This window comes from Sinocyclocheilus rhinocerous, unplaced genomic scaffold, assembly GCF_001515625.1.
Source record: "Sinocyclocheilus rhinocerous isolate Xijiao unplaced genomic scaffold, SAMN03320098_v1.1 scaffold147, whole genome shotgun sequence".
Classification (NCBI taxonomy): Eukaryota; Metazoa; Chordata; class Actinopteri; order Cypriniformes; family Cyprinidae; genus Sinocyclocheilus; species Sinocyclocheilus rhinocerous.
Window position 1 is genome coordinate 1,604,723 of NW_015651498.1, and position 10,943 is coordinate 1,615,665.

A 10,943-nucleotide genomic window follows, 5' to 3' on the forward strand; every position below is an offset into this window, starting at 1 on the left:
CGAAACTCCTCTCAGCTAGCACGTCTTTTCAAAGTGAAAGTAGCCTTGTCACCTGACCTGAATACAGCGCGCTGATTCGCTAAAATGGACTTATCGGCTTCTGTTCAGAAACAACAAGGGCGCTTGTCGACTTCTGCAGTAAAACGTGAACTCGCGATGCTTTGAAAGTGGAAAAAACCGGCTTTTTTGACAAAACGTGTTTAGGGTTCAGATCGTGCTATATGTGGAGAATAATGCACTGCATTTTTTTTAAGTGGCATTTATTGTTTTTTTGCAAATTAACTCTTCATATATTTTGCAACAATTTATTTTACACAATATTTGTTATGTTTATTTGTAGCTAGTGCTGTTTGTTTTCTAAAGCTCACGTGTCGCTCGTCTCATACTCACATTGCAGTCATGGCCTCGTTCTGGAAGGTGACGAACGCCATGCCCAGCGGCTTGGTGTTGACTTTCTCCTTCTCCTTCCTGTACTCCTCTTTCAGTTTGGCCTCCAGCTTGGTGTAATAACTCACGGCCTCCTCCTGCAACACCACACAGATGTACGGCACGACTGCATCAGCAAACATCAGCAAACGCAAGCCTCCTGAAACTTCCTCCCAGAAGAGTTTTCATTTCCTCTGAACGATTCTTATTCAAGGACACGCTACGGGAGTTCATTAAACTAGTGTGGCTTTAAAAATTATTGATTAAAATAAAATCATCTCATTAAGAAGTAATTAAAAAATAAACATGTAAATAGATCACTTTAATATGATCAGAATATGTTCTGAACTTATTTCATGGCTATATGGAATACTTGATTTTGATTAAATTCTAATTCTAATTATTTTTGTCAATTCATCAAGTTCAAACAATAAAATTATATATTTTATAATATATGTAATTTTAAATTCCATTTAAAAAAAGAATTCATAAATCATAAAAAAATTTTACATGAAGGAAATCATTAAATATTGACTATATTATAGGTATAAATATTACTAGACTATATATAGTCTAATATAGTTTATATGCGTCTAATAATAATAATATATAAATATTATTAGACTATATATATCATATATTGACTATATCAGTATGCATTTAAACATTAATTAAATAAACAAGTCAATATATAAAGTGAATTATAAATTTTTTTGCCTACTTGTTTATATGAAAGCAAACAATATATTGTATGTTGACTATTTAATTATTGTTTCAATATCCACTGAGGTATAATATAAACAAGTTTAATTAAGTCAATTTATAAAATGATTATTTATATTTTTAATTAAATTATTTTAAATAAGTTGATTTCTAAAGTCATTATTAATATTTTTACACAACTGTTTACAAGAAATTTAATTAAATTAATATCTACTGACGTATAACATAATTTTAAGCCAATTTATTCATTTTTTACATATTTGCTTATATGAAAGCAACCAATAATTGTTGACTATATTATACCTCAGTAGATATTTAAAGAGGTGGTTCACCGTTTTTTTTTTTGTAGGCTTGATTGTGTTTATGGGGTGCAGTCTAACATGTGTTAATGATTCGTCTTTTAAAAAATGCATTATTTTTCACATAATTTACCTTTATTCCACACCGCTCTGTCCCTTCTCTGAGAAACGCGCTGATCATTTACAGACTCATTTCTGAACCTAAAAGACAAACTTAAATGCTTCCTATCCTGAATCAAATCTGAGCAATTCATTCAAAACTTGAATCTCACCTCTCGCCGTTGAGGGCCATCAGTTTGGCCACGTTGTAACAAACGCGTGCTTCCAGTACAATGCAGTTCTCGTACGCCTGTCTGTGAGACACAAACGAAGAAATCAACATCTCAGTACGACTACGATACCAGACAATCAGCTACAACACAAATCACTCTGGTGAACAGAGAATCGTGGGAATTTCAAACACGTGCAATTTACATTATTTGGAAATGAGAGAACAGATTTTCACAGTTTTGGAGTACACTGTGTAAACAGTGTGTAAAATAAGATTTCCTTTCATTTGTGTGCAAATCCTTTGTTGTGATTTACTTTTATTATGTATAAATGCTGTTCAAATGTTTGCGGTCAGTAAGTTTTTCTTTGCTTGAAAAGAAATTGACACTTTTTATTCATCAAGGCCGCATTCAACTATAAAGACATTCACAATGTTACAAAAGTTTATATTTCAAATAAATGCTGTTCTTTTGAACTTTCTATTCATCAAAGAATCCTGAAAAATAAAATTGCATCACCATTTTATTCATTTTTAAATAATCTACTAACGTAGTTAACATTTATTGGTTGCTTTCATGTAAACAGCTGCGTAAAAAATATGAATAATCACTTTATAAATGGACTTATTTGAAATCGTTTAATTAATGTTTAAATATCCACTGAGGTATAATATAATCAACATTTATTGGTTACTTTTATGTAAACAATGAGAAAAAATATTTTCTGCATGATTGCTAACAAACAAATTCCTTTTTAAAATCTAAATTTAAAAAGTTACATTTAAAATGCATTATTTTATTGTTATACTAACTACATTTTAATTGATTAATTGACAATAAAATAATCAAATATTATAAGTCTATTTATTAGTAAGATTCTTTTAAATTAGAAATTAATATTTTTAATTGAGGACACATTATAATGTCACAAAAGATTTCTATTTCAAATAAATGCTGTTCTTTTGAACTTTCTATTCATCAACAAATCCTGAAAAAAATGAATGTATCACGCTTTCCACAAAAATATTCAGCAGCACAACTGTTTTCAACATTGCCAATAATAATAAATGTTTCTCGAGCAGCAAATTATCATATTAGAATGATTTCTGAAGATCATGTGACACTGAAGACTGGAGTAATGATGCTGAAAATTCAGCTTTGATCACAGAAATAAATTACAGTTTAACAGATATTCACATAGAAAACAGCTGTTTTACATTCTAATAATATTTCAGAATTTTTACTGTATTTTTGATCAAATAAACGCAGCCCTGGTGAGCAGAAGAGGCTTTTTTAAAACATTAAAATCTTACTGACCCCAGACTTTTGAACGGCAGTGGACAGTATCTTTAACTAATCATCTGAAAGTCTCCACTGCTCTTCATTACAGTAAACGAGCAGCCTGTGAAGTTTTCCTCTGATTTCAGCTGGAGGAAACAGGTAAAATGACATTAGACTCTCGAGTCTATTCATAGCTCCTCCCCAGCACCTCATCACACTCATTTTTGGCTGATCGGCCTCATGAATCGAATTTAAAACACTCATTTAGACAATTACGGCAGATGCTTGCAGAAGCGGAGCTCGCTGGCAGCTCATTGCGAGCTCCATGGAGAACATTCACATTCCTGGCGCCCGCTAACATACAAACCACACACGTGATATTAATATTTTACATGATTTACAGTGGGCAGCTATTCCAGTGACCCATTTAGGATGTAAATGCGATGAGTGTTTAAAGCATAAAGAGGAGAAAAAGAGTCATCTTACTCAAAGTGCTGTTTTATATGGCTTTCTTCAGCGTATTTGGAGATGCCGTTGATAAATAAAGTGCGTTTCACCTGAGGAGAGAGAGGAAAACATGATATTTGGGTTATTTACACATGCTTTTACAGACGCTGAAGGACGTTGCAGCGCGGATCAAGGTTAAACGCTCGGCTCAGAAATGTAGGTCAGCGCAATAGACGGACTTCATGAATATTTCACAAGCGTTACAGCATTCGTCGCTTTAGCTACGATGAGCTGCACACGTCACAAGACGTCTCCAGATGGCTTTTCCTGTTATTACTGTATACAAAATAAAGGAAACGTTCAGCCAAAAAAATCATTTAACAATGTTGCAAACCTGTATGACCTGTATAGAGATGTTTAGCAAAATGTTCATGTTGCACTTTTTCATTTAACCCACATAATGCATTTAAAATCTGTATATTATTTTCACATTACGGGTCCGTTTAGAGCTGAAGAATCGTTATGATATTTGTCATCTAAAACCATATTGTATCTGATCAGCAACTTCTCATTATTGAGTGAATGTGAAAACATTTCAAGGTTTTGAGTTATTATATTTGAATATATAACTAAGAAATTTCTACGAACATTTAATCTGAGAATTATCAGTGTTAACCACATTGGAATTAATGTAATTTAATTGAATTCTTTTGAATTTATTACTCATGATTGCTCAGAAACATTCCAAATTTATGGAAACTACATATTATTTCTAACAAACTAACATCAAAACAACATAAATATTACTTTGAAAAGATTCAAACAAAAAAAATTAAAATTTTACTTGCATAAACTTTCAATTTTAGATGGAAAAAGTGAAGCATTTTTCAAGCTGCAATGGTTCGTTAATAAGCGTACATGTTCATTTTTATCAATGCAAAGTGTGTGAGATACGGGGAAAAGGCTAGATAATTGCACCTAATTTAACTTGTAATATTGTGTTGTTGTTTTTTTTAAATGGTTGTATCTCTCAAAAAATAATTGTAACAAATCTGAAAAAATAAATGGTGTACTTTGCATTTGAAAAGTTTTGTTCCCTTACTAAAATTTTTTTTTTATAGAATTTTCTTATGCATCTCTTCCAGGTCAAAACAGACCGAATGTATTATGAGGGTTAAAAAAGAACTGTTCCTCTAAATTGATGCGGTTCACATGGTACCAGATCATCTTCTTTGTAGTGCATCTTGGACGTGTGGCGTCTCATGCTGTAGACGGTGAGGAGCAGGTACATGAAGGCAAATGACGTGTGCAGCCATAAGAGGTTATTCCTGAATCACAGAGAGAAAGAGACACGTCCACTTAACCAGAACACTCAAAATGCATCATGACCTCTTCAATTAAAGCGTAACTGGGGTGGTTTGGAATAGATGTGCAATGAATAAACCGTCTCACCCGGAATTCAAGTTGGCGATCGTTGTGCGTCCAAAGCTGTATGCGTTGTTTTCTGAGGAAAGAAATAAAAACAACAACTTCATTTGTGCTTTGAAAGCTAACAAACGGGTGATTCATTTTGTGTGCTGAACGCAGTCACAGAACACAAAAGAATTAAATTTTTAAATAAAATGTTAAATAAATATATAAAAAGCAAATAATAATAGACATTAATAATTAAATGAATAAAACAAAGATAAATAAATGCATTAAAAGTAAATAAAAACAACTAAAACAATACAGTTAAAATATGAAACAAAACAAAATTAATACATCAAAATCAATCAAATTAAAATAGAAAATCAAATTGAAAAATAAAATAAATACAATAAATAATATTAATAATTTAAAAAATCCAAAATGATGAAGAGACAGAAATCTGGACTAGAGTCAACAGAATCAAATAAAAGACTTGGATACATGATCTCTTAACAAACAGAAAAAATAAAGAGAGAATGAATAATATTTCAAATAATATTTTAATAATTGCTTATTAGATAAAGCGAATTAGGAGATAGTGAGAAAACTAAATTAATACTAAATAAATACTAAAAATTTATAAATAAAGCTAAATAAACTAAAATAAAAAAAGATAAAAAACACACAATAAAATTACTTTAAAATTAAAATGAAAACAGAAAATATAAAACCAGAAACTAATTCAAAATATTACTGAAAACTACAGTAGTATATCAATGTTAGTTAAGTAACACCGGCCCGGTCTGAAACATACAGTACACAAGAACTATAGATTTGAAATTTCATCTTTTGATGCAATGTGTCACAAGCGGAGAAAGTAGATATTTTCTTTTGTTATTTTCCCTTGCATGCCTAAATGGCTCATAAAACAACATAAGCTGTCATTGGTGGCTTTACATGTCGCTCAGACGACCTCTTCCTGGCCAAACATCTGCGTCAAGCATGTTTCTGACTGAACTCTCTGTCCTCTTTGACTCTGTCCACATTGTTCCCGTCTCTAAGGACTCATCTCTTTGACCTCTTCCCATTAGTTTTTGTGTCTTTGAGCCGCTCTCTCCGTCCCTCTTTCCCTGCAACAGGCATCCAATTACCCGGCGAGCAGATAGAAGTCCGATCTCATTACTGGAGCGGAGCGCTGTGGATTAACCCTCTGATAATAATCTACAGCGCGCCACGCGAGAGGGCAGAGAGACGGGACACGGGACAGCTCTGTGCTCACAAATATATGATGATGATAATGGGAGTCGCATATCTTTTAACTTTATCTTCGGCTGATAAACATCAGCAAGAATCAACAGCTCTTTGTGGCTGATACAAGAACTGATGATTTTACTGGTGTGGATTGAATGTGAGAACATGTACACGGCCCACAAGTTCAACACAGATGCTTTTTAGTCTATGTTTCCACTTGTTACTTAACCTTGTAAAGCCTGACATGTGAAATAATAGTCACAAAAAAAAGTAAATAATTTTTTTATTTTTTTTTTAAATGGAACCATTTATTGAACCTTTAAACTCTCTCCCCCTCTCTAAAATGCTTACTAAAAACTAATAAAATCATAATGTAAAATTAAAATAAATAATAGCAAAATAAAACCCTTATTAAAAATGAACAAAATCCTAATATGTACAACACATTTTTTTTTTTTAAATAACATTTAGAATAAAATGCTTACTAAAAGTTAAAATCATAAAAAAGTACAATTAAACTGAATTGTAATATAACACTTAAAAATTAATACAATTTTAAAATTGTAACATTAAAATAAGTTTTAAATAATATAAAAAGCTGCATAATTAATAAAACCATAAAAATGGGCAATTAAGGAAAATCATTTTAAAATAAAAATCTAAATAAAACACTATACAAATGAATAATATCATAAAATATACAATTAAAATAAATGAATTCATAATCATAATAATAAAACTAAAATGCCTGCTTGAAATTTATAAAAAGTACAATTAAAATAATTTAAAAATATTAAAAAAAAAAAAACATTAAATGAATAAAACTACAGTTATTCTGACGTTCACTTGATAAAAATCAGTAAAGATTTAACAGCAGAAAGACACGTGAAGCCCGAGCTGAAGCTGGACGTTTGTACAATACACTAATGAGCTTTGACTGGATAAATAAACTCTAAACTAACAATCAGAGACAGAAGTCGCGTATCATGCATCACTAATTTTAAGTGAAATATCTACTTTCTAACCAGCACCTACAATCCCACAGCTGACCTCTGACCTCCACGGTCCAGGACTCACCCAGCAGGTTGCCTGAGAAGTTGACCGGCAGAACGATGCCCACCGACAGCACGCCCACCACAACCAGCAGACCGATGATGTGCCGCTGGAACGACAGGTAATGAACGGCATCTTCACCGCACTTCTCCCGGATCTCCTCGTCCCTGCGGGGAACAAGACTCGCGTTAGCCGCCCCTTATACTTCATGATAGAGAGAGAGAGAATGCTTGATTACAGAGTATGGACTACAGACTACGAAGAACAGAATATCAAATATACAGGATGGAGTATGAAGCATGGAATTTGAAGCACATAGTATGGATGGCAGAGTGCAGACTATGTAACATATAGTATAAGCAGGGGGTAAATAATACACTGTATAAAATATGTATAAAATATATAGTATGGAGTATGGAGCAGGGTTTCTCAAACTGGGGTTTGTGAGGGAACTGCAGGAGGTTTGGGAGTTGAAAAAAAGCTAATCAATTAAAATCATGAAAATGCTAACTTAAAATAAATAATAAAAAAAAAGTCAAAATAAATTACAGCAAAAATAAAACTCTTACTAAAAATTTATATTTAAAACACATATTATATGAATATATGAATAAAACAATGAAATATACAGTTAAAATTATTTAAAATAATAAAATTAATTGTTTAGTAAAAATGTAGAAAATCATAAAAAGTACAATTAAAATAATTTTTAAATATATAAACTTCTTGAATGAAATTATAAAATATACAATTTAAATTAATCATTAAAAAAAATAAAAAAACATCTACATAAATTAAAACTTAAAAATGCACAATTAAAATGAAAATAATCAAAATAAAACTTTTGTGGAAAATAAAAGATTAAATATTCAGTTAACCTATATGTCATGTGACCGAAATTAGAGAACGGTGAACATGCAAATGTGTTGTGAAATTGAAATATTAACTTAAAATCAGGGGTTCTTTAGGTCTAAGGGGCTCAGCTGACAAAAATAGTTTGGGAAACCGTCAGGACATGCAGTAGCACTGTGTTCTGCTGTGCTGTGCTATTGATATTAACAACCTCAGGTTAGAGCCAAAGAGCCACTTACTTTATTCTGAATATGGCTGTCAACCAGGAACAGAAGCCCTGCAATGAAAGCACATCAAACAATGAATGTGTGATGAACACATACATACACACTTGTCCTCCATCTCTCTCTCACACACACACACACACACACAAACAAACAAACAGACTATTACTGCATTTATTAATTCTTCTTGGGGGTTTTATGGCTTCAACACGTCCGGCCAGGCCTATAAAAGGCTCTCGGTGAGAGTATGTGAGGATGCCGGCTGATTTCTCTGGCAGGATTAGAGGTGAACGCAGGTGAAGACAGACAGGAGATGCTGAAGTCCTGCACTGATCTCTTAAGAGGCTGGAAAACAGGCTTAAGATGGCATCCCAAGGGCCGATTTTGTGAGGGGATGTCACCTGTTAAAATTTCCTGTGGAAATCCCATCCTACGCTGGTTTTTTATATATCGTCTGTTGATGAGGCTAAATCACACATTTCCCTCTAAATTAGTGGTCGACCGACATATTGCCAAGGCCGATATAGCGATCGATATTTGACATTTTCCAACTATCAGCATCGGCCAATCAGTTTTTGTGTTTGGCCGTTGTGTAGATATCACCAAGGCTAATATATCGGCCGATATTTGACAGCTTTTAAACTACTGGCCGATCAGTTTTTGTGTTTGGCAGATGTGTCGATATCACCACGGCTGATATATCGGCCAATATTTGGCATTTTTCCAACTATTGGTATGGGCCAATCAGTTTTTCTGTTTGGTCAATGTGTCAATATCAACATTGCTGTATAGCCGATGTGTCGATATTGTCATTTTTTTTAACTATCTGCATCGGCCAATCAGTTTTTGTGTTTAGCAGATGTATCGATACCACCAAGGCCGACATATCGGCTGATATTTGGCATTTTTTAACTGTTGGCCAATCGTTTTTTCTGTTTGGCCACGGTGTTGGAATCAGGACTTTTATTTTGATGATGCTGAGAACACCCAGAAAGCTCCCATTCCTTTTTATTGATTGTTTTTTAACCATTTCTTTAATGTAAAAAAAAAAACTATATTAGGATTACACAATGTAAAAGTTACAATTGAAATAAATCGGTTTATTTTACAGCAGAGATGCCCAAACCAGGGCCTATGGGCCAAAGTTGGCTCATGATGCCATACCATTTTACATTGAAATGTAAAAAAAATAAAATAAATAAAAACATTTTTGTTTAACTATTATTTTTAATATATTTTAATTTACAGTTGGATTGTATATATAATGCAACGTTTACTTTTGGCCTACTCCCCTCAATCAAATTTTATTTTTGGCCCTTCGTATTTAAAAATTTGGGAAACTCTGTTTTTGTTTTTTAATCATTCAAATTATTATGTGAAGATATAAATAATGTAAAATAAATATAATTTATTTCAGCAGATCTCGTGCATGTGTCTTTACCATCTATAAATTAAATACTGTGATTTCATATATCTCAGCTTTATAACTGGCCATAAAAAAAAAATCTATATTGGTCAACCACTGCTCTTAATCACTTTAAGGGATCCTGAGGTTTCAGTTTGAGGGAGTTTATTTGGGGGTTTTGTTGAGTCAATTTCTCTCCTGAAGGCTTCTGGGGACTTTCAAGGACGCCATCAGAAACAAGTGCAGAAATGCTGGTTCATCATGACAGTGATTTAAAGCGAAACGATGGAGGGAAGTTTTCGCCCTCTAAACAGGCCGTAGGTTCTTTCCGAGCATATATAAGGCTGACGTGAGGTTAGTGTTGCATAGAAAAATCAAATAGAGTCCACAGGGAGCGAGAGGGGCTGGGAAACGCGCTTTGGGAAACGGGTAATAAAGACATTGAGTTTGATCCAAAGTCAAAAACAAATCACCAACTCTTATTGAAAATAAATGATTTCACAAAATAAATGACTTAAACGGCCCTTTAATGTAAAAAAAATGTATACATAAAAATATGAATACATACACACATCCACTATCGTTCAAACGTTTGTGTACAGTTAGATTTTTATAATGTTTTTGAAAGAAGTCTCTTCTGCTCACCAAGACTGCATTTATTTGATCAACAATACAGTAAAAATTCTGAAATATTTTTACAGTTTAAAATAACTGTTTTCTATTTCAATATCTGTTAAAATATAATTTATTTCTGTGATCAAAGCTGTATTTTCAGCATCATTACTCCAGTCTTCAGTGTCACATGATCTTCAGAAATCATTCTAATATGCTGATTTGCTGCTCAAGAAACATTTCTGATTATTATCAATGTTGAAAACAGTTGTGCAGCTTCATATTTTTGTGGAAACTGTGATACTTTTTATTTTTCAGGATTTTTTGATGAATAGAAAGTTCAAAAGAACAGCATGTATTTGAAATATAAACTTTTGTAACATTATAAATGTCTTTACCTTCACCTTTGATCAATTTAATGCATCATTGTTGAATAAAAGTATAATTTTTTTCTTTCTTTATTTTGTAAAATATTACTTTCCTCACACTTTTGGTAATGCATCGTTTCCACAAAAATATTGTGCAGCACAACTGTTTTCAACATTGATAATAATCAGAAATGTTTCTTGAGCAGCAAATCAGCATATTAGAATGATTTCTGAAGATCACGTGACACTGAAGACTGGAGTAATGATGCTGAAAATACAGCTGCGCATCACAGAAATAAATTACAGTTTAACAGATATTCACA

The 10,943-nt window shown here is 32.5% G+C and overlaps 1 pseudogene; it reads right to left on the reverse strand.

Moving 5' to 3' along the window:
* The window catches only part of LOC107712956 (CSC1-like protein 2), a 67,806-nt pseudogene that overhangs the window by 20,786 nt on the left and 36,077 nt on the right, over positions 1-10,943 (reverse strand).